At 42.5% G+C, this 23,739-nt stretch overlaps 1 pseudogene across 1 annotated transcript; it reads right to left on the bottom strand.

Annotated features, from left to right (window-relative positions):
* Positions 1-262: 262 nt before the first annotated feature.
* LOC311116650 (acetyl-coenzyme A synthetase 2-like, mitochondrial) lies at positions 263-22,598 on the bottom strand (annotated as a pseudogene). The gene is made up of 5 exons: positions 22,524-22,598; positions 20,448-20,551; positions 2,010-2,327; positions 1,589-1,685; positions 263-470 (listed from the first exon to the last, which is right to left on the bottom strand). The product of its transcript is annotated as an acetyl-coenzyme A synthetase 2-like, mitochondrial (transcript).
* Between the last annotated feature and the right edge of the window lie 1,141 nt (positions 22,599-23,739).

Here is a 23,739-nt window from a genome sequence, read left to right as displayed (position 1 = left end):
ATTGCCCTTGTGCTCAGTCAACCATTCAAATATTATGTTTGGGCTACTGTATACAGCAACTGTATACAAAACACAAACATCCTTGAAATGCATTCTTGGGCTACCAACTGGACCATGCGATCTTGTGACATGCCCAAGGTTGCTAACTAGAATGACAGCCTGCCCCAACCGTGTTGGCAACTTGGCTAGTGTGACTTGACCTAACATTTCTAAAGCTTAAATTAAGAGTTAATCACAGTAAAACATGAGTCCAGGCCCAGTATCACTCAACATCCTGAATCCTCCCAGCCAGGGCCTCTGAGCTGAACCCAGCAAACACTACCGTGTGCTCAGCACCAATACGAGCACACGCAAGCATGGTAGCCACGGCGATGGGCGACACTGGCATATAGATGGCCACAAGGTCACCCTTGTTGACCCCATGCCTCTTCAGGGTGTTGGCTAGGCTGCAGGTAGTCTCAAGTAGCTCCCTGTAGAACAATTGTGTAAAGTTCAGACAAAAGTTAATACTTGGAGCCGCAGTTACCTCAACTGTTGTTGCATGTGTAAGTTAGTAAAAGTATGAGTACTGTATTGATTCCGTCAAACAGTATCTGAAGTGTAGAAAACTAATGGGTGGATTTCTGGGTACTACACATTATGAAAGTATTTTGTTATTTACAGCTGAACAATGGATATTCTCAATTAATCATCTTCAGGTGGACTGAAATGACCTTCCAGTACACTTTCAGTTTCATGTCTGGTGAACATTCAGTGCGACAGGAAGTAGCTTTAGTCATTATGGCAGAAAGGTCTCATTTTCTTACCATCTTGTATGGTCAATTAGAAATCTCACTCTACCGCATTACACAATAACTGTGACACCCAACCAACAACAATTTTGTAAATTCCTTAGCAATTTCAACAACACTTCCTTATGATTTAATGTCATATCAACAATAAAGTACATGTGTTTCATTCATAATGCGAAGTACAATGGGACTATTAAAGACTTCATGATTTGTTGATTGCTGTAACACAGGGAGCCATTGAAAAAGAGACCCTGGTCTCAATTGGGATTCCCTGTATCAATAAATGTTAAATGTCATGCTCTTTATGTAATGTACAACATTAAAGATAACAATATATTAATTCAGATCCAGAACATGTTTCTTATCCAGTTATTCTATGGCACAGCTGCAAATCTCACTGTGCATCTCCAGAGAACCATTTGGAATATTGTAAATATTTAGGTATAGTATTACTGCTGAATCTCTGCCATGTTTCCTCCTACCCTTTACAGTATAGAATACACTAAGAAAACAGAACTTAACATGGATACTGGAAAGAGGACAAGATGTTGACTTAACAAGATAGGCATACATCTCTGGTTGACATCAGTGTGGAATGTGAAGTATTTTTATTTTATACCTCCTATTCTATTGCACAGAAAAGTATAGATTTCAGCTATTTTGCTCAATGCTGTGGAGAAGTTCATTCAGAGAACTCTATATCATATCACAAGCTTTCCAAGATAAGCATTATGTTAAAAAAGAAAGATTGCCAGTCCCCCACCCTGCTGTAGGTCCTTGCATAGGCAGGAACTTACCAATAGGTGACCTTTACCGTCGTCCCTGGTTCATCTCTCTCCCAGACCAAGGCGACTCTGTCAGGATGCTTGGCAACATGCACATCCAAACAATTCACAGCCAATCAAATTAAAGAAATAATGCAACTTACTGTCCAGTATTTGGGGGGTTGTCCAGTAAGCATAATGTACATTGAACATAGTTAGATAACCTGACCAAGATTGACACAAACAAAAACAATAACAACTTCATCCTAGAAGAGAATTAGGCTTGAGGATCCAGTATATACATATACTTCCAGTATATGTAGGATGCTAAGTAAATATTATGCAATGGGGTAGGAAATATTTTTTGTGTAGCCTATAATAATAATAATAATAATAATAATAATAATAATAATAATAATAATAATAATAATAATAGGTTGATGGCAATTCTTACCAGGAACATTCAACTGTCCCCCAAGAAACCAATAGATATTTCCACTAGTCATTTCGCAGTCCTTCACTTGATCGAATGGTTTACTCCATGTAAGCCTCTTTTTAGCAATTGATCCCCAAAAGGTTTCTGGGTCTTTCACTGACAATTCGTATAACTCCTTGTATGACTGCCCAGCGAGATGTGAGCTCAAGTGCGGTGGCAAGTTTGTGTTCCCATCACCTCTGACACTGAACAGGTTTCAGAGAGGTAAATAAGATGCTATTTTGGTAGCTGCCTTTCTTGCAAAATACACTGGCTCTATTTATTAAATGCATCAAACTTTGTGTTCAGCCACATTCTGCTTCTCTGCACGAAGAACTTGACCAGAGCCGATACTTTTCTTTCAAGTTTCCTGTTGGTACAGACAGGGTCGGATTAATGCAGGGGTTTACCGGGGCTGAAGCCCCTGGGCCCAGGCCCGTGGTGGCCCAAGAGGCAGCGAAATAAAAAATGAAAATAATAGTCAGTATATATTAAATATACAGTACACTGTATATTATATATATGTAATACAGTGAATTCGGAAAGTATTCAGACCCCTTAACTTTTTCAACCTTTTGTTAGATTACAGCCTTATTCTAAAATTGATACAATTATTTTTTTTCCTCATCAATCTAAATACAATAAATCAAACAAATATATATATTGCCACATGCGCCGAATACAACAGGTGTAGACATTACAGTGAAATGCTTACTTACAAGCCCTTAACCAACAATGCCGTTTTTAAGAAAAGTAAAAAATAGATAAGTAAAAACTAAAAAATAGCAAATAATTAAAGAGTAGCAGTAAAATAAAATAACAGTAGGGACGCTATACAGTGGGGAAAAAAGTATTTAGTCAGCCACCAATTGTGCAAGTTCTCCCACTTAAAAAGATGAGAGAGGCCTGTAATTTTCATCATAGGTACACGTCAACTATGACAGACAAATTGAGAAAAAAAATCCAGAAAATCACATTGTAGGATTTTTAATGAATTTATTTGCAAATTATGGTGGAAAATAAGTATTTGGTCACCTACAAACAAGCAAGATTTCTGGCTCTCACAGACCTGTAACTTCTTCTTTAAGAGGCTCCTCTGTCCTCCACTCGTTACCTGTATTAATGGCACCTGTTTGAACTTGTTATCAGTATAAAAGACACCTGTCCACAACCTCAAACAGTCACACTCCAAACTCCACTATGGCCAAGACCAAAGAGCTGTCAAAGGACACCAGAAACAAAATTGTAGACCTGCACCAGGCTGGGAAGACTGAATCTGCAATAGGTAAGCAGCTTGGTTTGAAGAAATCAACTGTGGGAGCAATTATTAGGAAATGGAAGACATACAAGACCACTGATAATCTCCCTCGATCTGGGGCTCCACGCAAGATCTCACCCCGTGGGGTCAAAATGATCACAAGAACGGTGAGCAAAAATCCCAGAACCACACGGGGGGACCTAGTGAATGACCTGCAGAGAGCTGGGACCAAAGTAACAAAGCCTACCATCAGTAACACACTACGGCGCCAGTGACTCAAATCCTGCAGTGCCAGACGTGTCCCCCTGCTTAAGCCAGTACATGTCAAGGCCCGTCTGAAGTTTTGCCAGAGTGCATTTGGATGATCCAGAAGAGGATTGGGAGAATGTCATATGGTCAGATGAAACCAAAATAGAACTTTTTGGTAAAAACTCAACTCGTCGTGTTTGGAGGACAAAGAATGCTGAGTTGCATCCAAAGAACACCATACCTACTGTGAAGCATGGGGGTGGAAATATCATGCTTTGGGGCTGTTTTTCTGCAAAGGGACCAGGACGACTGATCCGTGTAAAGGAAAGAATGAATGGGGCCATGTATCGTGAGATTTTGAGTGAAAACCTCCTTCCATCAGCAAGGGTATTGAAGATGAAACGTGGCTGGGTCTTTCAGCATGACAATGATCCCAAACACACCGCCCGGGCGACGAAGGAGTGGCTTCGTAAGAAGCATTTCAAGGTCCTGGAGTGGCCTAGCCAGTCTCCAGATCTCAACCCCATTGAAAATCTTTGGAGGGAGTTGAAAGTCCGTGTTGCCCAGCGACAGCCCCAAAACATCACTGCTCTAGAGGAGATATGCATGGAGGAATGGGCCAAAATACCAGCAACAGTGTGTGAAAACCTTGTGAAGACTTACAGAAAACGTTTGACCTGTGTCATTGCCAACAAAGGGTATAAAACAAAGTATTGAGAAACTTTTGTTATTGACCAAATACTTATTTTCCACCATAATTTGCAAATAAATTCATTAAAAATCCTACAATGTGATTTTCTGGAATTTCTTTTCTCATTTTGTCTGTCATAGTTGACGTGTACCTATGATGAAAATTACAGGCCTCTCTCATCTTTTTAAATGGGAGAACTTGCACAATTGGTGGCTGACTAAATACATTTTTCCCCCACTGTATACAGGGCGTACCGGTACAGAGTCAATGTGCGGGGGCACCGGTTAGTCGAGGTAATTGAAGTAATATGTACATGTGGGTAGAGTACCTTATAAGACAAAGCAAAAAAAGGTTTTCATAAATTTTTACAAATGTATTAAAAATACAAAACAGAAATACCTTATTTACATAAGTATTCAGACCCTTTGCTTTGAGTCTCGAAATTGAGCTCAGGTGCATCCTGTTTCCATTAATCATCCTTGAGATGTTTCTACAGAGCTCCAGAGTTCCTCTGTGGAGATGGGAGAACCTTCCAGAAGGACAACCATCTCTGCAGCACTCCACTAATCAGGCCTTTATAGTAGAGTGACCAGACGGAAGCCACTCCTCAGTAAAAGGCACATGACAGACAGCTTGGAGTTTTCCAGAAGGAACCTAAAGGACTCTCAGACCATGAGAAACAAGATTTAACTATTTGGCCTGAATGCCAAGCGTCAGGTCTGGAGGAAACCAGGCACTATCCCTATGGTGAAGCATGGTGGTGACAGCATCATGTTGTAGGGATGTTATTCAGCGGCAGAGAATGGGAGACTAGTCAGGATCGAGGGAAATATGAACGGAGCAAAGTACAGAGAGATCCTAGATGAAAACCTGCTCCAGAGCGCTCAGGACCTCAGACTGGGGCGAGGGTTCACCTTCCAACAGGATAACAACCCTAAGCACACAACCAAGACAAGGCAGGAGTGGCTTCGGGACATGTCTCTGAATGTCCTTGAGTGTCCCAGCCAGAGCCCGGACTTGAACCCAATCGAACATCTCTTGAGAGACCTGAAAATAGCTGTGCAGCGACGCTCCCCATCCAACCTGACTGAGTTTGAGAGGATCTGCAGAGAAGAATGGAAGAAACTCCCCAAATACAGGTGTGCCAAGCTTGTAGCGTCATACCCAAGAAGACTCAAGGCTGTAATCTCTGCCAAAGGTGCTTCAACAAAGTACTGAGTAAAGGGTCTGAATACTTACGTAAATGTGATATTTCAGTTGTTGTTCTTTTATAAATGTGCAAAAAAAATATGTTTTTGCTTTTTGCATTGCTACCACAGGTGGACTCCAATCAAGTTGCAGAAACATCTCAAGAATGATCAATGGAAACAGGATGCACCTGAGCTCAATTTCAAGTCTCATAGCAAAGGGTCTGAATACTTATGTAAATATGGTATTTCTGTTTTTTATTTTAAATACATTTGCACAAATTTCTAAAAACCTGTTTTCACTTTGTCATTATGGGGTTTTGTGTGTAGATTGATGAGAAGAAAAAAATCGATTTAATCCATTTTAGAATAAGGCTGTAATGTAACAAAATTTGGAAAAAGTCAAGGGGTCTGAATGCACTGTACATACTGAACAAACATATCCTATGATGAAACGTGCAGAGGAAAGTTAGTTACAGCGCTCACTGTCACTGAAGTGTAGCTTAGCCTATGATAAGCAGCCAACTGTATTTTACACTATTTTCATTTTTATATTTTTGTTGCAATAGTCAAGTTCTGCTAATTATTTTTGGGGTGCAATTTGTGGCTCAGCTAGGGCAACATTCCATTTCACTTTAATAATTGATATGTCCTATAAAGTAGATTGTGGTATTTAGCAGACATGTCAAAACCTATAATATTAATAAAACGATATTTGTGTGAAATAATTCATGATTAGCCTATTGATTTCCTGCATATAGCCTAATGTGTGGTAATACATTTTCCTTGGAATTGTTCATCAGCTTCATCTCATGTAGGTCCTTCATTAAAAATGTAAAACTCTATCTCCCATGTCAATATGCCTTGCCTATTGCTGTATCGGTTAGTTCTAACTGTACTTTTTCAATGTAGAGCCCCCAGTCCTGCTCAACCTGTCTCAGATAGATCCTTTGTCCCACCCCCCACACACGCGGAGACCGGCTCAATCGGTGCCTCCAGTGATGCTATCTCTTTCATCTTTACCCAACACTTAGGTTTACCTCCACTGTACTCATATCCTTCCATATCCTTGTCTGAACATAATGCCCTGAATCTATTCTACAACACCCGGAAATCGGCCCCTTTTTTTCTCTGTACCCAACGCACTAGAAGACCAGTTCTTAAAGCCTTTAGCCGTATCCTTATTTTACTCCTCCTCTGTTCCTCTGGTGATGTAGAGGTTAACCCAGGCCCTGTAGCCCCCAGTATCACTCCTGCTCCCCAGGAGCTATCATTTGTTGACTTCTGTAATTGCAAAAGCCTTGGTTTCTTGCATGTTAACATCAGAAGCCTCCTCCCTAAATTTGAGTTATTCACTGCTTTAGCACACTCAGCCAACCCTGATGTTCTAGCAGTGTCTGAATCCTGGCATAGGAAGGCCACTAAAGATTCTGAAATGTCCATTCCCAACTACAACATTTTCAGTTTAGATAGAACAGCCAAAGGGGGCGAAGTTGCAATCTACTGTAGAGATCCTGCAGAGCTCTATCATACTATCCAGGTCTGTGCCCAAACAGTTTGAGCTTCTACTTCTAAAAATCCACCTTTCCAGAAATAAGTCTCTCACTGTTGCCGCTTGCTACAGACCCCCCTCAGCCCCCAGCTGTGCCCTGAACACCATATGTGAATTGATTGCCACCCATCTATCCTCAGAGTTCGTATTGCTTGGTGACCTAAACTGGGATATGCTTAACACCCCGGCCGTCCTAAAATCTAAACTAGATGCCCTCAATCTCACACAAATTATCAAGGAACCTACCAGGTACAACCCTAAATCCGTTAACATGGGCACCCTCATAGATATCATCCTGACTAATTTACCCTCTAAATACACCTCCGCTGTCTTCAACCAGGATCTCAGCGATCACTGCCTCATTGCCTGCATCCGTAATGGGTCCGCGGTCAAACGACCACCCCTCATCACTGTCAAACACTTCCTAAAACACTTCAGCGAGCAGGCCTTTCTAATTGACCTGGCCTGGGTATCCTGGATGGATATTGACCTCATTCCGTCAGTAGAGGATGCATGGTTGTTCTTTAAAAGTGCTTTCCTCTCCATCTTAAATAAGCATGCCCCATTCAAAAAATTCAGAACTAAGAACAGATATAGCCCCTGGTTCACCCCAGACTTGACTGCCCTTGACCAGCACAAAAACATTCTGTGGCGTACGGCATTAGCATCGAACAGCCCCCGCGATATGCTACTTTTCAGGGAAGTCAGGAACCAATATACACAATCAGTTAGGAAAGCAAAGGCTAGCTTTTTCAAACAGAAATTTGCTTCCTGTAGCACTAACTCCAAAAGGTTTTGGGACACTGTAAAGTCCATGGAGAATAAGAGCACCTCCTCCCAGCTGCCCACTGCACTGAGGCTAGGAAACACTGTCACTACCGATAAAGCTACGATAATCGAGAATTTCAATAAGCATTTTGCTACGGCTGGCCATGCTTTCTACCTGGCTACCCCTACCCGGCCATCAGCTCTGCACCCTCCGCTGCAACTCAAGGTCCTAAACGATATAATAACCGCGATTGATAAAAGACAGTACTGTGCAGCCGTCTTCATTGACCTGGCCAAGGCTAATATAGGCCTATTATACTACGGACAGTCATTTCCAATTCTTGCATGAATAAATATTAAGTATAAATTGGAATTAAACCAAAGTTAATTTTAACAGAAATCAGTTCTTCATCAACACACTGAATATCTACTAAAAAAGCTTTAGGTCCATAACCTCTAAATAAATGATGTAAACATAATATATACAGTGGGGAAAAAAAGTATTTAGTCAGCCACCAATTGTGCAAGTTCTCCCACTTAAAAAGATGAGAGAGGCCTGTAATTTTCATCATAGGTACACGTCAACTATGACAGACAAAATGAGAAAAAAAAAATCCTGAAAATCACATTGTAGGATTTTTTATGAATTTATTTGCAAATTATGGTGGAAAATAAGTATTTGGTCAATAACAAAAGTTTCTCAATACTTTGTTATATACCCTTTGTTGGCAATGATACAGGTCAAACGTTTTCTGTAAGTCTTCACAAGGTTTTCACACACTGTTGCTGGTATTTTGGCCCATTCCTCCATGCAGATCTCCTCTAGAGCAGTGATGTTTTGGGGCTGTCGCTGGGCAACACGGACTTTCAACTCCCTCCAAAGATTTTCTATGGGGTTGAGATCTGGAGACTGGCTAGGCCACTCCAGGACCTTGAAATGCTTCTTACAAAGCCACTCCTTCGTTGCCCGGGCGGCATGTTTGGGATCATTGTCATGCTGAAAGACCCAGCCACGTTTCATCTTCAATGCCCTTGCTGATGGAAGGAGGTTTTCACTCAAAATCTCACGATACATGGCCCCATTCATTCTTTCCTTTACACGGATCAGTCGTCCTGGTCCCTTTGCAGAAAAACAGCCCCAAAGCATGATGTATCCACCCCCATGCTTCACAGTAGGTATAGTGTTCTTTGGATGCAACTCAGCATTCTTTGTCCTCCAAACACGACAAGTTGAGTTTTTACCAAGAAGTTATATTTTGGTTTCATCTGACCATATGACATTCTCCCAATCCTCTTCTGGATCATCCAAATGCACTCTAGCAAACTTCAGACGGGCCTGGACATGTACTGGCTTAAGCAGGGGGACACGTCTGTCACTGCAGCATTTGAGTCCCTGGCGGCGTAGTGTGTTACTGATGGTAGGCTTTGTTACTTTGGTCCCAGCTCTCTGCAGGTCATTCACTAGGTCCCCCCGTGTGGTTCTGGGATTTTTGCTCACCGTTCTTGTGATCATTTTGACCCCACGGGGTGAGATCTTGCGTGGAGCCCCAGATCGAGGGAGATTATCAGTGGTCTTGTATGTCTTCCATTTCCTAATAATTGCTCCCACAGTTGATTTCTTCAAACCAAGCTGCTTACCTATTGCAGATTCAGTCTTCCCAGCCTGGTGCAGGTCTACAATTTTGTTTCTGGTGTCCTTTGACAGCTCTTTGGTCTTGGCCATAGTGGAGTTTGGAGTGTGACTGTTTGAGGTTGTGGACAGGTGTCTTTTATACTGATAACAATTTCAAACAGGTGCCATTAATACAGGTAACGAGTGGAGGACAGAGGAGCCTCTTAAAGAAGAAGTTACAGGTCTGTGAGAGCCAGAAATCTTGCTTGTTTGTAGGTGACCAAATACTTATTTTCCACCATAATTTACAAATAAATTCATTAAAAATCCTACAATGTGATTTTCTGGATTTCTTTTTCTCAATTTGTCTGTCATAGTTGACGTGTACCTATGATGAAAATTACAGGCCTCTCTCATCTTTTTAAGTGGGAGAACTTGCACAATTGGTGGCTGACTAAATACTTTTTTTCCCCACTCTATATATATATGCTAGTGAATAATGAACCATAAAATATTAATGCTCATGAACGGAGTCAAATAAACATTTGACAGGAGGTTCCTGCTTGACAAAACAACAACAGATATTATTATTAAGTTCTATAAACTAACACTGTTTTCCATTAAGAGACAATTCCAACAAAAGGCCAGCTTTATTTGCTCTGTTAATCTATAATGCTTTAAAGTAGTACCATCATGTAGTTCGGGGGAGGGGATGTAAAGGTATGAAAGTGGCTCATGGATTTGTGGGATAAATTCCGATTGATGGCATTTTAATAGATTTAATAGCCCTCATTCTTAAAAATGCCTCTGACTGTTGTGTCTCTAATCCAGGGCTCTCCAACCGTGTTCCTGGAGAGCTACCATCCTGTAGGTTTTCACTCCAACCCTAATCTAGCACACCTGATTCGAATAATTAGCTGGTTGATAAAATTAATCAGGTTCGTTACAACTGGGGTTGGAGCGAAAACCTACAGGAGGGTAGCTCTCCAGGAACAGGGTTGGAGAACCCTGCATAATCTCTTTGTGTTTTGTTTTTTCCCCTGCTGCTAATCTGTTCGTTCAATCCATGAGAAAAGCAATCACTCACATAATGTGACCTACGATTGGTTCACTGAGCATTATCAATAGTTTAATACTAATGATTGTAATTGTACTAAATAATATTGTTCTGAGTTATTCAGCCTGTGTAGTTTATTATAAGTATTGTTTTTGTACGTTAGCTAAAATTGGGAGGTATTCTAGATTGATGAGGCTGTGGAGTTAAACATTACATAATGATACAAAATAATAGTATGTTTTTATAGTAACATCCTTGCCTTTTGTGAACTAACGCTGGCACTTGACTTTTTCCTTCTATCACTGACTTTGCTGATATATTTTATTGAGGAAGATTCTTCTTACTATGACTGAGATACGTGGTTGTCTCACCTAGCTATTTTAAGATGAACGCTCTGGATAAATGACTAATACGTAAATGTAAATGATGGTGAATTAAACATTAAATTCTGCTTGTTGGATAGTACACAGAAACAGATAAACAGTCTGGTTATGCATACCTACAATACTAATTCCAAGAGAACCTTGTTTACAAGCAATCATTGTAAAATATTTGCTTGTGAAATGTTTAATTCTCGCCATTACTCAAATGCAGGATGTGTTGACACCCTCCTTATCATGCTATGATCAATCAGAGTATTATTAGGGGTTCAGCAGCGAAGCTGGTGAAACCCTATTGTGTTTCTTCTGGTTCATTATTGTTAATAAAAAATTCTGGTCCCGCTTTAAATTACGTGCAGCTTATAAAGGCTTCATAAAGCCTTCATAAACACTACATACATGTGTTACAAATCATCTATAACCGTATGCCATGCTTTATAAAGGGTTCATAAATATGGCATAACTGTGTAACATAACCCACTATGTCAAATATGACATAAACCTGTGGTTTATAAAGGGTGGCATAAGCACTTCTTAATAAATTGAGGCTTTACAAAGCATTTATAACCCTGTCATGCATCTTGGTAGAGCATTACAACGCCAGGATAGTGGGTTCGATTCCTGGGACCACCCATACATAAAAATGCATTCACGCATTACTGTAAGTCACTTTGGATAAAAGCGTCTGCTAAATTGTATATATTATATTACTCTAAAACATTTCTAGGCTGGCCCAACCTCTTTCTCTCTTGGGTGCATAGCCAATATTAGACCTGACCTCAAAATGCTGTGCTGCAGGATGACACACACTCTAAAGTGCAGTCATGTACAGCAAAATAAACATTGGTAGGGCCTTTAAAATCTGTTTTTTTTGTGTGCCTAATTATGTTTTATTTTCTTCCCAATTTCAGTTTTTCCAAGTTTTCTTCTGGTTTTCCCCCAGTTTAAAAAAAACACTTTCTTAATAGAAAAACAACAAATTTGGAATTTCTGTTTTCATAACAATGCTTAAACCACATCAGGGGATGACTTTTGAGGTCTGAGAAAAATCTAAGAAACTTAGGTTTTTTAGTGTAGTTGCACTTTAATTCAGTGCACATGCCCTGCACTGTTGTTTGGTTGGTGGCGTTTCGGTAACGCAGTAAGCACACACGTGATCAGATCGCAAATCAAATGCCCACTTGTGGTGCCACTGGACAGCAAGAAAATAGTAAATTAATCTTTATTTGTTGTAATTTAAATTCGTTTGGAGTAGTTAAGTGTTTAGTTAGATTACATACTGTAGCTACCTCAATCATTATTTCAAATAATTTCAGTGACTTCACAGCAATTGGTAGCTAGCAGAAATGTTGCTAGCTAGCAGACTCAGCTCAATAAAGATCCCCCGAGATACAGCCATGCCTCATAGTCACGTCATGAGATTTGTAAATGAAAGAGGAATATACTAATACGAATTGAATGGAGTTTCCCATCTCCCCATTTAGAGTATTTCTGGTGCAGTACATAAATGCCCTTATCCAAATGGTGAGACAAAGGCATTTTCTAACAGACCTGGTAACTTTCTTTGTTGTTACTTTTAAGGTTGGAACCTACATGCAGTACCTCCAGCAGGCACATTCCCAGTGGGTCAGAAGTTTAAATACACTCAATTAGTATTTGGTAGCATTGCCTTTAAATTGTTTAACTTGGCTCAAACGTTTCGGGTAGCCTTCCACAAGCTTCCCACAATAAGTTGGGTGAATTTTGGCCTATTCCTCCTGACAGAGCTGGTGTAACTGAGTCAGGTTTGTAGGCCTCCTTGCTCGCACACGCTTTTTCCGTTCTGCCCACAAATGTTCTATAGGATTGAGGTCAGGGCTTTGTGATGGCCACTCCAATACCTTTACTTTGTTGTCCTTAAGCCATTTTGCCACAACTTTGGAAGTATGCTTGGGGTCATTGTCCATTTGGAAGACCCATTTGCGACCAAGCTTTAACTTCCTGACTGATGTCTTGAGATGTTGCTTCAATATATCCACATCATTTTCCTTCCTCATGATGCCATCTATTTTGTGAAGTGCACCAGTCCCTCCTGCAGCAAAGCACCCCCACAGCATGATGCTGCCACCCCCGTGCTTCATGGTTGGGATGGTGTTCTTCGGCTTGCAAGCAACCCCCTTTTTCCTCCAAACATAACGATGGTCATTATGGCCAAACAGTTCTATTTTTGTTTCATCAGACCAGAGGACGTTTCTCCAAAAAGTAAGATCTTTATCTTTTATGTGCAGTTGCAAACCGTAGTCTGGCTTTTTTATGGCGGTTTTGGAGCAGTGGCTTCTTCCTTGCTGAGCGCCCTTTCAGGTTATGTTGATATAGGACTTGTTTTACAGTGGATATAGATACTTTTGTACCTGTTTCCTCCAGCATCTTCACAAGGTCCTTTGCTGTTGTTCTGGGATTGATTTGCACTTTTCTCACCAAAGTACGTTCATCTCTAGGAGACAGAACGTGTCTCCTTCCTGAGCGGTATGAAGGCTGCGTGGTCCTATGGTGTTTATACTTGCGTACTATTGTTTGTACAGATGAACGTGGTACCTTCAGGCGTTTGGAAATTGCTCCCAAGGATGAACCAGACTTGTGGAGGTCTACAATGTTTTTTCTGAGGTCTTGGCTGATTTCTTTTGATTTTCCTATGATGTCAAGCAAAGAGGCACTGAGTTTGAAGGTAGGCCTTGAAATACATCCACAGGTACACCTCCAATTAACTCAAATGATGTCAATTAGCCTATCAGAAGCTTCTAAAGCCATGACATCATTTTCTGGAATTTTCCAAGCTGTTTAAAGGCACAGTCAACCTAGTGTATGTAAACTTCTGACCCACTGGAATTGTGATTCATTGAATTATAAGTTAAATAATCTGTCTGTAAACAATTGTTGGAAAAATGACTTGTGTCATGCACAAAGTAGGTGTCCTAACCGACTTGCCAAAACTATAGTTTGTTAACAAGAAATATGTGAAGTGGTTGAAAAACAAGTTTTAATGACTCCAACCTAAGTGTATGTAAACTTCTGACTTCAACTGTATGTCCTTTGCTAGCAAAAACATTCCCCCTGGTCACCACTAGTTAACACAGACACAAAGTCCTAATTATGGTTAAACCCTGCCCATTTCCACAATTTCTCTTCATAAAATGAGATTTTAAACTTAACTCTAAGTAACGAAGGCCAAGTTTGATGCGTTGGTCCACCAGACATTCTGCGCATTTCGGCAGTAGTGTCTGGGAACGAGATTAGGTGTAATGTGACTAACATGACTTCACTTTAGAGCGTATGCCATCCTTCAGCACAACATGTCACCCTTTATAAAGCACATATTTATATCATATTCAAAATAGTGGGTTATGTCACATTTGACATTGGTGATTACATCACACAGTTATGCCACATTTATAAAGCATGATATACGGTTATAGATACTTTGTAACACATTTATGTAGTGCTTATGAAGGCATTATGAAGGCTTCATGAAGCCTTTATAAGATTATCATAATTTAAAGAGGGACCATTATTCCTCCGTAAGGCCAAAATTCACATGCAAATTCCCGTGAGGTAACAAGGCCTAGGAGGATGAAAATGTGCATGATGGTAAAGAGCCATGGGCCACACCTTCTGCAATGCCATGCCAATTGGACAGATGGTGGCGCTATAACAAATTATTGAAAATGCAAATATTGAAAGCTCACGCCCAGCACACCATGTGATCTCGTCATTGAAAATGGTCCAAAATACATCAAAATAATATTATATTGCATGATCAGTTTGATTTTGAGTTCTGATATTTGGCAAGTGTTGTAAATACTACAGAAGTAGCTCGTTCTAGGGAAATGTGTCCAATTTGTCCTGATGGTGGCACAGTGGGCATACAGCCGAATCCCGGCAACGCTGCTTGCAGCTTTAATTTGTTTATACTGTATTATTATACTGTATTATTATTATTGTACTATTGTTTGGAAATGTGTGTTATGTATCATATTAAAGCTGTTGTTGTTGATGTTACAGGATAAATAAACTATTAGTGAACCCAACTCAAAATACTATTTTATTTGGAAATCTACTAGCTTATTTGCTATTCAAAACATTGTAATCTCAAAACAATTTCAGATTAAAGGCAGTGAGCCATTAGACTATAATGTGGAAAATGAAGGAAAGGAATAGAGCAATTATATGATTTGTGAACCATTAAGTGGGAATTATATGTGATTAAGCAGGGTTTTAAAGATTAACCTAGACATGAAAAACAACTAGATATTGTGAATCTTAAGAACCATAAACCGAATAGGGCAACGGTGATAGTATTTTGCGTTTTCATTACTCACTCAAGCCATCACAATGAGGCTAAGCAAAGCAATGTCAACAAGATACTTTTTTCTGTGAGAAAACAGCAATAAAATAAGTCAAATAACAGATATCTAAAAGTAGGATCATGAAATAAAAATACTGTTTCAAAATACATAAACTGGTGTATTCAACTTAGGATAGCCAGTGGGACAACCCCCCCCCCCCTTTTTTAATGGGGGGGTGGGGGAGGGGGGGGGGGGGGGGGGTAGAAGGATTACTGTTATACTATTCTAGGTATTCCTAAAAGAGGTAGGGATTCAAGTGTCTCCGGAAGGTGGTCAGTAACTCCGCTGTCCTGGCGTCGTGGGGGAGCTTGTTCCACCATTGGGGTGCCAGAGCAGCGAATAGCTTTGACTGGGCTGAGCGGGAACTGTGCTTTCGTAGAGGTAGGGGGGCTAGCAGGCCAGAGGTAGATGAACATAGTGCCCTCGTTTGGGTGTAGGATCAGAGCTTGAAGGTAAGGAGGTGCCGTTCCCCTCACAGCTCCGTAGGCAAGCACCATGGTTTTGTAGTAGATGCGAGCTTCAACTGGAAGCCAGTGGAGTGGGCGGAGGAGTGGGGTGACATGAGAGAACTTGGGAAGGTTGAACACCAGACGGGCTGCAGCGTTCTGGATAAGTTGTAGGGGTTTAATGGCACAGGCAGGGAGCCCAGCCAACAGCAAGTTGCAGTAATCCAGACGGGAGATGACAAGTGCCTGGATAAGGACCTGTGCCGCTTTCTGTGTAAGGTAGGGTCGTACTCTGCGAATGTTGTAGAGCATGAACCTGCAGGATCGGGTCACCACTTTGATGTTAGCGGAGAACGACAGGGTGTTGTCCAGGGTCACACCAAGGTTCTTTGCACTCTGGGAGGAGGACACAATGGAGTTGTCAACCGTGATGGCGAGATCATGGAGCGGGCAGTCCTTCCTCGGGAGGAAGAGCAGCTCCGTCTTGCCGAGGTTCAGCTTGAGGTGGTGATCCGACATCCACACAGATATGTCTGCCAGACATGCAGAGATGTGATTCGCCACCTGCTTATCAGAAGGGGGAAAGGAGAAAATAAATTGTGTGTCGTCTGCGTAGCAATGATAGGAGAGACCATGTGAGGATATGACAGAGCCAAGTGACTTGGTGTATAGAGAGAATAGGAGAGGGCCTAGAACTGAGCCCTGGGGGACACCAGTGGTGAGAGCACGTGGTGCGGAGACAGATTCTTGCCACGCCACCTGGTAGGAGCGACCTGTCAGGTAGGACGCAATCCAAGAGTGAGCAGCGCCAGAGATGCCCAACTTGGAGAGGGTGGAGAGGAGGATCTGATGGTTCACAGTATCAAAGGCAGCAGATAGGTCTAGAAGTATAAGAGCAGAGGAGAGAGAGTTAGCTTTAACAGTGCGGAGAGCCTCCGTGACACAGAGAAGAGCAGTCTCAGTTGAATGACCAGTCTTGAAACCTGACGGGTTTGGATTAAGAAGGTCATTCTGAGAGAGATAGCAGGAGAGTTGGCTAGAGACGGCACGTTCAAGAGTTTTGGAGAGAAAAGAAAGAAGGGATACTGGTCTGTAGTTGTTGACATCGGAGGGATCGAGTGTAGGTTTTTTGAGGAGGGGTGCAACTATCACTCTCTTGAAGACGAAAGGGACATAGCCAGCAGTCAAGGATGAGTTGATGAGCGAGGTGCGGTAAGGGAGAAGGTCTCCGGAAATGGTCTGGAGAAGAGAGGAGGGGATAGGGTCAAGGATAGTACAAGGACAGAGAGCTGTTTGGCATCTGTGTTGGCTCTAAGATCATTTACCACTTTAACTAAGGCTGTCTCTGTGCTGTGCTGTGGTGGGCACGAAACCAGATTGGAATTTTAAAAAAAATACAGTTTGCACTTAAACATTTCTCCAGAATTTTGCTTAAGAATGGAAGGTTGAGATTGGCCAAAAATTGCTAAGAGCTGAAGAATCTAGATTACTTTTCATCAGAAGGGGTTTCACCATAGCAGTTTTTAGTGCAATGGGGAAAGTACCTGTGAACTGTGAGTGATTAACAATAGTTTGCACTTCTTCAGATACAGTGCCTTGCAAAAGTATTCATCCCCCTTTGTGTTTTTCCTATTTTGTTGCATTACAGCCTGTAATTTAAATGGATTTTTATTTGGATTTCATGTAATGGACATACACAAAATAGTTGAAATTGGTGAAGTGAAATGAAAAAATAACTTGTTTCAAAAAAGTCTAAAAAATAAATAATGGAAAAGTGGTGCGTGCATATGTATTCACCCCCTTTGCTATGAAGCCCCTAAATAGGATCTGGTGCAACCAATCACCTTCAGAAGTCACATAATTAGTTAAATAAAGTCCACCTGTGTGCAATCTAAGTGTTACATGATCTGCCACATGATCTCAGTATATATACACCTGTTCTGAAAAGCCCCAGAGTCTGCAACACCACTAAGCAAGGGGCACCACCAAGCAAGCGGCACCATGAAGACCAAGGAGCTCTCCAAACAGGTCAGGGACAAAGTTGTGGAGAAGTACAGATCAGGGTTGGGTTATAAAAAAAATTCAAAAACTTTTAACATTCCACGGAGCACCATTAAATCCATTATTAAAAAATGGAAAGAATATGGCACCACAACAAACCTGCCAAGAGAGGGCTGCCCACCAAAACTCACGGACCAGGCAAGGAGGACATTAATCAGAAAGGCAACAAAGAGACCAAAGATAACCCTGAAGGAGCTGCAAAGCTCCACAGCAGATATTGGAGCATCTGTCCATTGGACCACTTTAAGCCGAACACGCCACAGAGCTGGGCTTTATGGAAGAGTGGCCATAAAAAAGCCATTGCTTAAAGAAAAAAATAAGCAAACACGTTTGGTGTTCGCCAAAAGGCATGTGGGAGACCCCCCAAACATATGGAAGAAGGTACTCTGGTCAGATGAGACTAAAATTGAGCTTTTTGGCCATCAAGGAAAATGTCTGGCGCAAACCCAACACCTCTCATCACCCTGAGAACAAAGATTGCTGTACACCAGCGGAACCCATCCAACTTGAAAGAGCTGGAGCAGTTTTTCCTTGAAGAATGGGGAAAAATCCCAGTGGCTAGATGTGCCAAGCTTATAGAGACATACCCCAAGAGACTTGTAGCTGTAATTGCTGCAAAAGGTGGCTCTACACATTATTGACTTTGGGGGGATGAATAGTTATGCACGTTCAAGTTCTCTGTTTTTTTGTCTGATTCCTTGTTTGTTTCACAATAAAAAATAGTTTGTGGTAGGCATGTTGTGTAAATCAAATGATACAAACCCCCAAAAAATCCATTTTAATTCCAGGTTGTAAGGCAACAAAATAGGAAAAATGCCAATACTTTCGCAAGCCACTGTATGCAATTAAAAACCGTTTTGAAGAAGGTGGTGGGGATAGGATTCGAGAAGGCAGGTAGAAGGCTTAAGTTCTGATATCACTTTCCTGAGCATGTCTGTGTCAACCAGGGAAAAAGAAATCCACAGTAATCACAGATGAATGGTTTCGCCTTAAAGAGGTGTACTAACTATTTGCTCATGATTTGTGATATCAACCTGTGCCGAAAAATGCATTCCACAAAGTTTGCATGTATACCATTTTTTCGTGTTCCTGTAGTCTTGCTTCTGCTCTTATTGCTCTGTTCTGCTGAATTACTATCGTTGTCTTTGGTGTTTGAGGTGGGACCTGGGGAGGCAGCAGTTTGTCCGGTTTTTCCAGGCTCTCTGTAGGGGTGAGCTGAGCTGTTGATCCCTCTTCATGGTGCTGAGGCTCACTGACCATCTCTCCATCATATGAACTGGGCTCGGTACCCGCTGTGAGGTTAGATGAGCAAAAACATAAGCAATCATAACATGATAATAATTAATCAAATAAAATAAAATAAAATCAAATAAAATCAAATGTTATTTGCCACATGCGCCGAATGCTTACTTACAGCCCTTAACCAACAATGCATTTATTTTTTAATAAAAAAGTAAAATAAAACAACATCAGAAAAGTGTTGAGAAAAAAAGAGCAGAAGTAAAATAAAATAACAGTAGGGAGGCTGAGGTAATAGTTAGATGAGGTAATATGTACATGTGGGTGGAGTTAAAGTGACTATGCATAAATAATTAACAGAGTAGCAGCAGCATAAAAAGATGGGGTGGGGGTTGGGGGGCAGTGCAAGTAGTCCGGGTAGCCATGATTAGCTGTTCAGGAGTCTTATGGCTTGGGGGTAGAAGCTGTTGAGAAGCCTTTTGGACCTAGACTTGGTACCGCTTGCCGTGCGGTAGCAGAGAGAACAGTCTATGACTAGGGTGGCTGGAGTCTTTGACAAATTTGAGGTCCTTCCTCTGACACCGCCTGGTATAGAGGTCCTGGATGGCAGGAAGCTTGGCCCCAGTGATGTACTGGGCCATACGCACTACCCTCTGTAGTGCCTTGCGGTTGGAGGCCGAGCAGTTGCCATACCAGGCGGTGATGCAACCAGTCAGGATGCTCTCGATGGTGCAGCTGTAGAACTTTTTGTGTATCTGAGGACCCATGCCAAATCTTTTCAGTCTCCTGAGAGGGAATAGGCTTTGTTGTGCCCTCTTCACAACTGTCTTGGTGTGTTTGGACCATGATAGTTTGTTGGTGATTTGCACACCAAGGAACTTGAAGCTCTCAACCTGTTCCACTACAGCCCCGTCGATGAGAATGGGGACGTGCTCAGTCCTCTTTTTTTTTCCTGTAGTCCACAATCATCTCCTTTGTCTTGGTCACGTTGAGGGAGAGGTTGTTATCCTGGCACCACACGGCCAGGTCTCTGACCTCCTCCCTATAGGCTGTCTCATCGTTGTCGGTGATCAGGCCTACCACTGTTGTGTCGTCGGCAAACTTAATGATGGTGTTGGAGTCGTGCCTGTATTTATAAGTCCTTCACCATGATGTGCTCACCATCACGATTCTCCACATTGACCAGAGATCCACACCAGTCCGCATTTATGACTGCACTTTTAAAAAATATATTATGATCATTTCAGTCATACAGAAACACTTCACTTCAACACTTTCTGTCATGCAAATATCTTATTCTAATGAGTAGCTAGTGCATGAACTGACCCCACTAATCAGAATGAAAGTCTGCATGTTCTCTCTACTGATCCACAGATTGAGTTGGCGTACCGCCATCCCCACCATTCATTTTCTGCAGGTCAAATATACACTGCCAAAAAGTATTGCAAAGGCAGGATTGAGGGAGAGAGTCTTTGCAAGTGTCCGTACACTGACTGTCTTTAATGGAACCCTGCTCAGTCTGCACCAACTGCTACTTCTTCAGGTCTTCTTTCTCTGCAGTGCCTTCATCCACAAGTTTAATAATCTTGTCCGTGGCCTCATTGCACAACCTCTCCATCAGTGAACACAGCAGTTTCTTCTAAGGAAGAAAATGAGACATTCAACGTAAAACACTAGAGATGTACAATAATAACAGAAATAGGCTATTCTCGATAGCTACACTCTTAGAAAAAAAGTTTTCAAAAGTGTTCTTTGGCTGTCCCCATAGGATAACCCGTTTTGATTCCAGGTAGAAATAACCCTTTTGAGTTCCATGTAAAACCCTCTGTGGAAAGGGTTTTACATGGAACCCAAAAGGGTTCTACCTGGAACCAAAATGGTTCTACCAGGAACCAAAAAGGGTTATTCTATGGGGACAGCCGAAGAACCCTTTTAGGTTCTAGATAGCAATTTTTTTTCTAAGAGTGTAGAATGACCCAAGTGCAGCTGATGAACATAACTTTTAACTGACACTTCTCAGTTATTGTAGCTGGCAAGCTAGCTACTCATGCTCCTTACCTCATTATATCCTCCAACCTGTTTGAACTCATAATATGAGTGACACAGTAGATTGGTGGAACCTTAATTGCACTCTTAGAAAAAAGGGTGCTATCTAGTACCTAAAAGGGTTCTTTGGCTGTCCCCATAGGAGAACCCTTTGAAGAACCCTTTTTGGTTCCAGGTAGAAACCTTTTGGTTCCAGGTAGAACCCATTTGAGTTCCATGCACAACACTTTACACAGATGGATCTACATGGAACCCAAAAGAGTTATGTTATGGGGACAGCCAAAGAACCCCTTTGAAACACTTTTTTCTAAGAGTGTGGGGAGGATGGGCTTGTGGTAATGGTTGGAGTGGAATGGTATCAAATACATAGATCAAACACATGGTTTCCATGTGTTTGATGCCATTCCATTCGCTCCGTTCCAGCCATTATTATGAGCCATCCTCCCCTCAGCAGCCTCCTGTGATGAGTGATCACTCAAAGCAGGCGGTGTAACAGTATCATTCATTGCACTTAGAGTGGTGAGGACGAGGAGTCTACAATGTCCGGAAGCGACTTCACCATTCATTTTCTGTATTCAGGTTCACTCAAACATTGTTTTAAGCTTTGTTTTACTATATTGATTTGCTTTCCTTAACTATTTGTCATCTGGTGTATTCGTTTCAGTCTCTGAATTGTTTAATCAAACTTTTCGCCGCCAGCTCCTGATATTAGGGCATAAAAACTACAATCTGTGTCCTGAATTAGCCCAGTGTGCATGTGCGCCCAGCTATATCCTGTCCTGAGGCTCCATGTAGCTCAGTTGGTAGAGCATGGCGCTTGCAATGCCAGGGTTGTGGGTTCGATTCCCACGGGGGGCCAGTATGAAAATGTATGTACTCACTAATTGTAAGTCGCTCTGGATAAGAGCGTCTGCTAAATGACTAAAATGTAATAGTACGAACTGGCCATGACTGACCCAGCAGACTCGGACCAGCTCCGCAACGCCATCTACTCCCAAGGAGCCACAATTGGAAGGCACGAGGAGTTGCTTCACGGTCTCATGGAAGGGTTCCAGACCTTGGTCGAACGCCATGACCGAGCGTTTAACACATTGCTGGAGCAATTCCGCGGGTTGTCTGTTAGGCAGCCTACCATGACAGTGACCTCCCAGCCCCTCAGTAACCCGGCTGTTAGCAGCGCGGCCACCCCGGTTTCCTGAGAACCCCGCTTACCTCCCCCGGAACGCTTCGCTGGAGAGTCGGGAACCTGTCGGACATTTCTCGCTCAGTGTTCGCTCATCATCAAGCTGCGGCCTTCCTCCTTCCCCTCGGACCGCTCTAAGATAGCTTACCTCATCATGCAGATGTCCGGGAGGGCTCTCACTTGGGCTATGACAGTGTGGGAACAACAGTCGGCCGTATGTGTCAGTCTGGAGGAGTTCATGCAGGAGGTAAAGAAGGCTTTTGATGCTCCATTGTCCGGGAGAGAGGCTGACCGGAAGTTACTCCAGATTCGGCAGGAATCCCGCAGTGTGGCAGACTATGCAGTGGATTTCCGCACGTTGGCAGCTGAGTGTGTTTGGAACCCGGAAGCGCTGTTCGACACATTCCTGCATGGAGTATCGGAGGAAGTAAAGGAAATCGGATCTCGACTCGCTCATCGCCTTGACCATTCAGATCGATGGGCGACTATGGAAACGAAGGAAGGAGAGGAAGGATTCCACCTCGCCTCCGAGGCATCCCGGAAGTCACCGACGGCTCCGTTGCAGAGAGAACCCGAGACTACCCGAGAGTCTCCGAAGTCTGCCGATTCACCTCTTCCCGAGCCGATGCAACTAGGCAGAGCTAGGCTGTCTCCTGCCGAACGGCAATACAAGCTTCACACGAAGAGTTGCCTGTATTGCGGGGACTACTGGTCATTTTGTGTCCACCTGTCCACTAAAAGACCAGGCTCACTGGTAGGACCGAGTACTCTGGTGGGCCATACAGATAACTTATCCTCTCCCCTTACTCGCACCCCCTTTCATGCCATCTTGCTCCGGGTACTCATCGACTCTGGGGCCGATGAGAGCTTTATGGACGCTACCCTGGCGTCCGAGCTGGGCATCCCCACCCAGCCTCACTCCATTCCCATGGATGTTAGAGCACTGTACGGGTGCTCTATGGGCCGGGTCACCCACAATACCATCCCCATCAACCTACGAGTATCAGGGAACCACAGCGAGACAATACAATTCCTGCTAATTATGTCTCCTCAGGTTCCCGTGGTATTGGGTTTCTCTTGGCTCCAGCGACACAACCCCTTTATTGACTGGTCTACTGGTGCCATCATGGGCTGGAGCCCGTTCTGCCATGCTCATTGCCAGAAGTCAGCACAGCCTGCCCTGGGACGTCTTCATGGGGGCTCGGAAGTTGCCTCGGACCTCTACAGCTTCATGACCCTCCCATTACCATCATAATTCTTTCAATCATCATCTTCTGCTCCTTTTATGGACATATACAATATACAATGAGGTACACAGGGCAGTTATGGCCCTTAAACTGAACAACCGCCATGCTTGTAGAACTGTAGCCTTCTATCTCTGCATGTTTTTACTTCAGCTGGTGCCAATAATCTAGGACTCTGCAACCTGTATACTACAACAAGAGCAAACTATGTCCTATCACTTGTCTCAGAGAGGAAGTATCCAGCATGTCACAATAATGGTGCTGCACATGGTGCCACCGTTCATCAACCCAATTGTTTATATGATTCCTAACCAAGAGTTGAAGCGTGCACTGTTCTGTGTGAACAATAGGAGA

Source organism: Coregonus lavaretus, assembly GCF_964263955.1.
Source record: "Coregonus lavaretus genome assembly, chromosome: 1".
Taxonomy (NCBI): domain Eukaryota; kingdom Metazoa; phylum Chordata; class Actinopteri; order Salmoniformes; family Salmonidae; genus Coregonus; species Coregonus lavaretus.
Note: the sequence above shows the minus strand (reverse complement) of the source record. Positions and strands in the feature narration are given on the sequence as shown.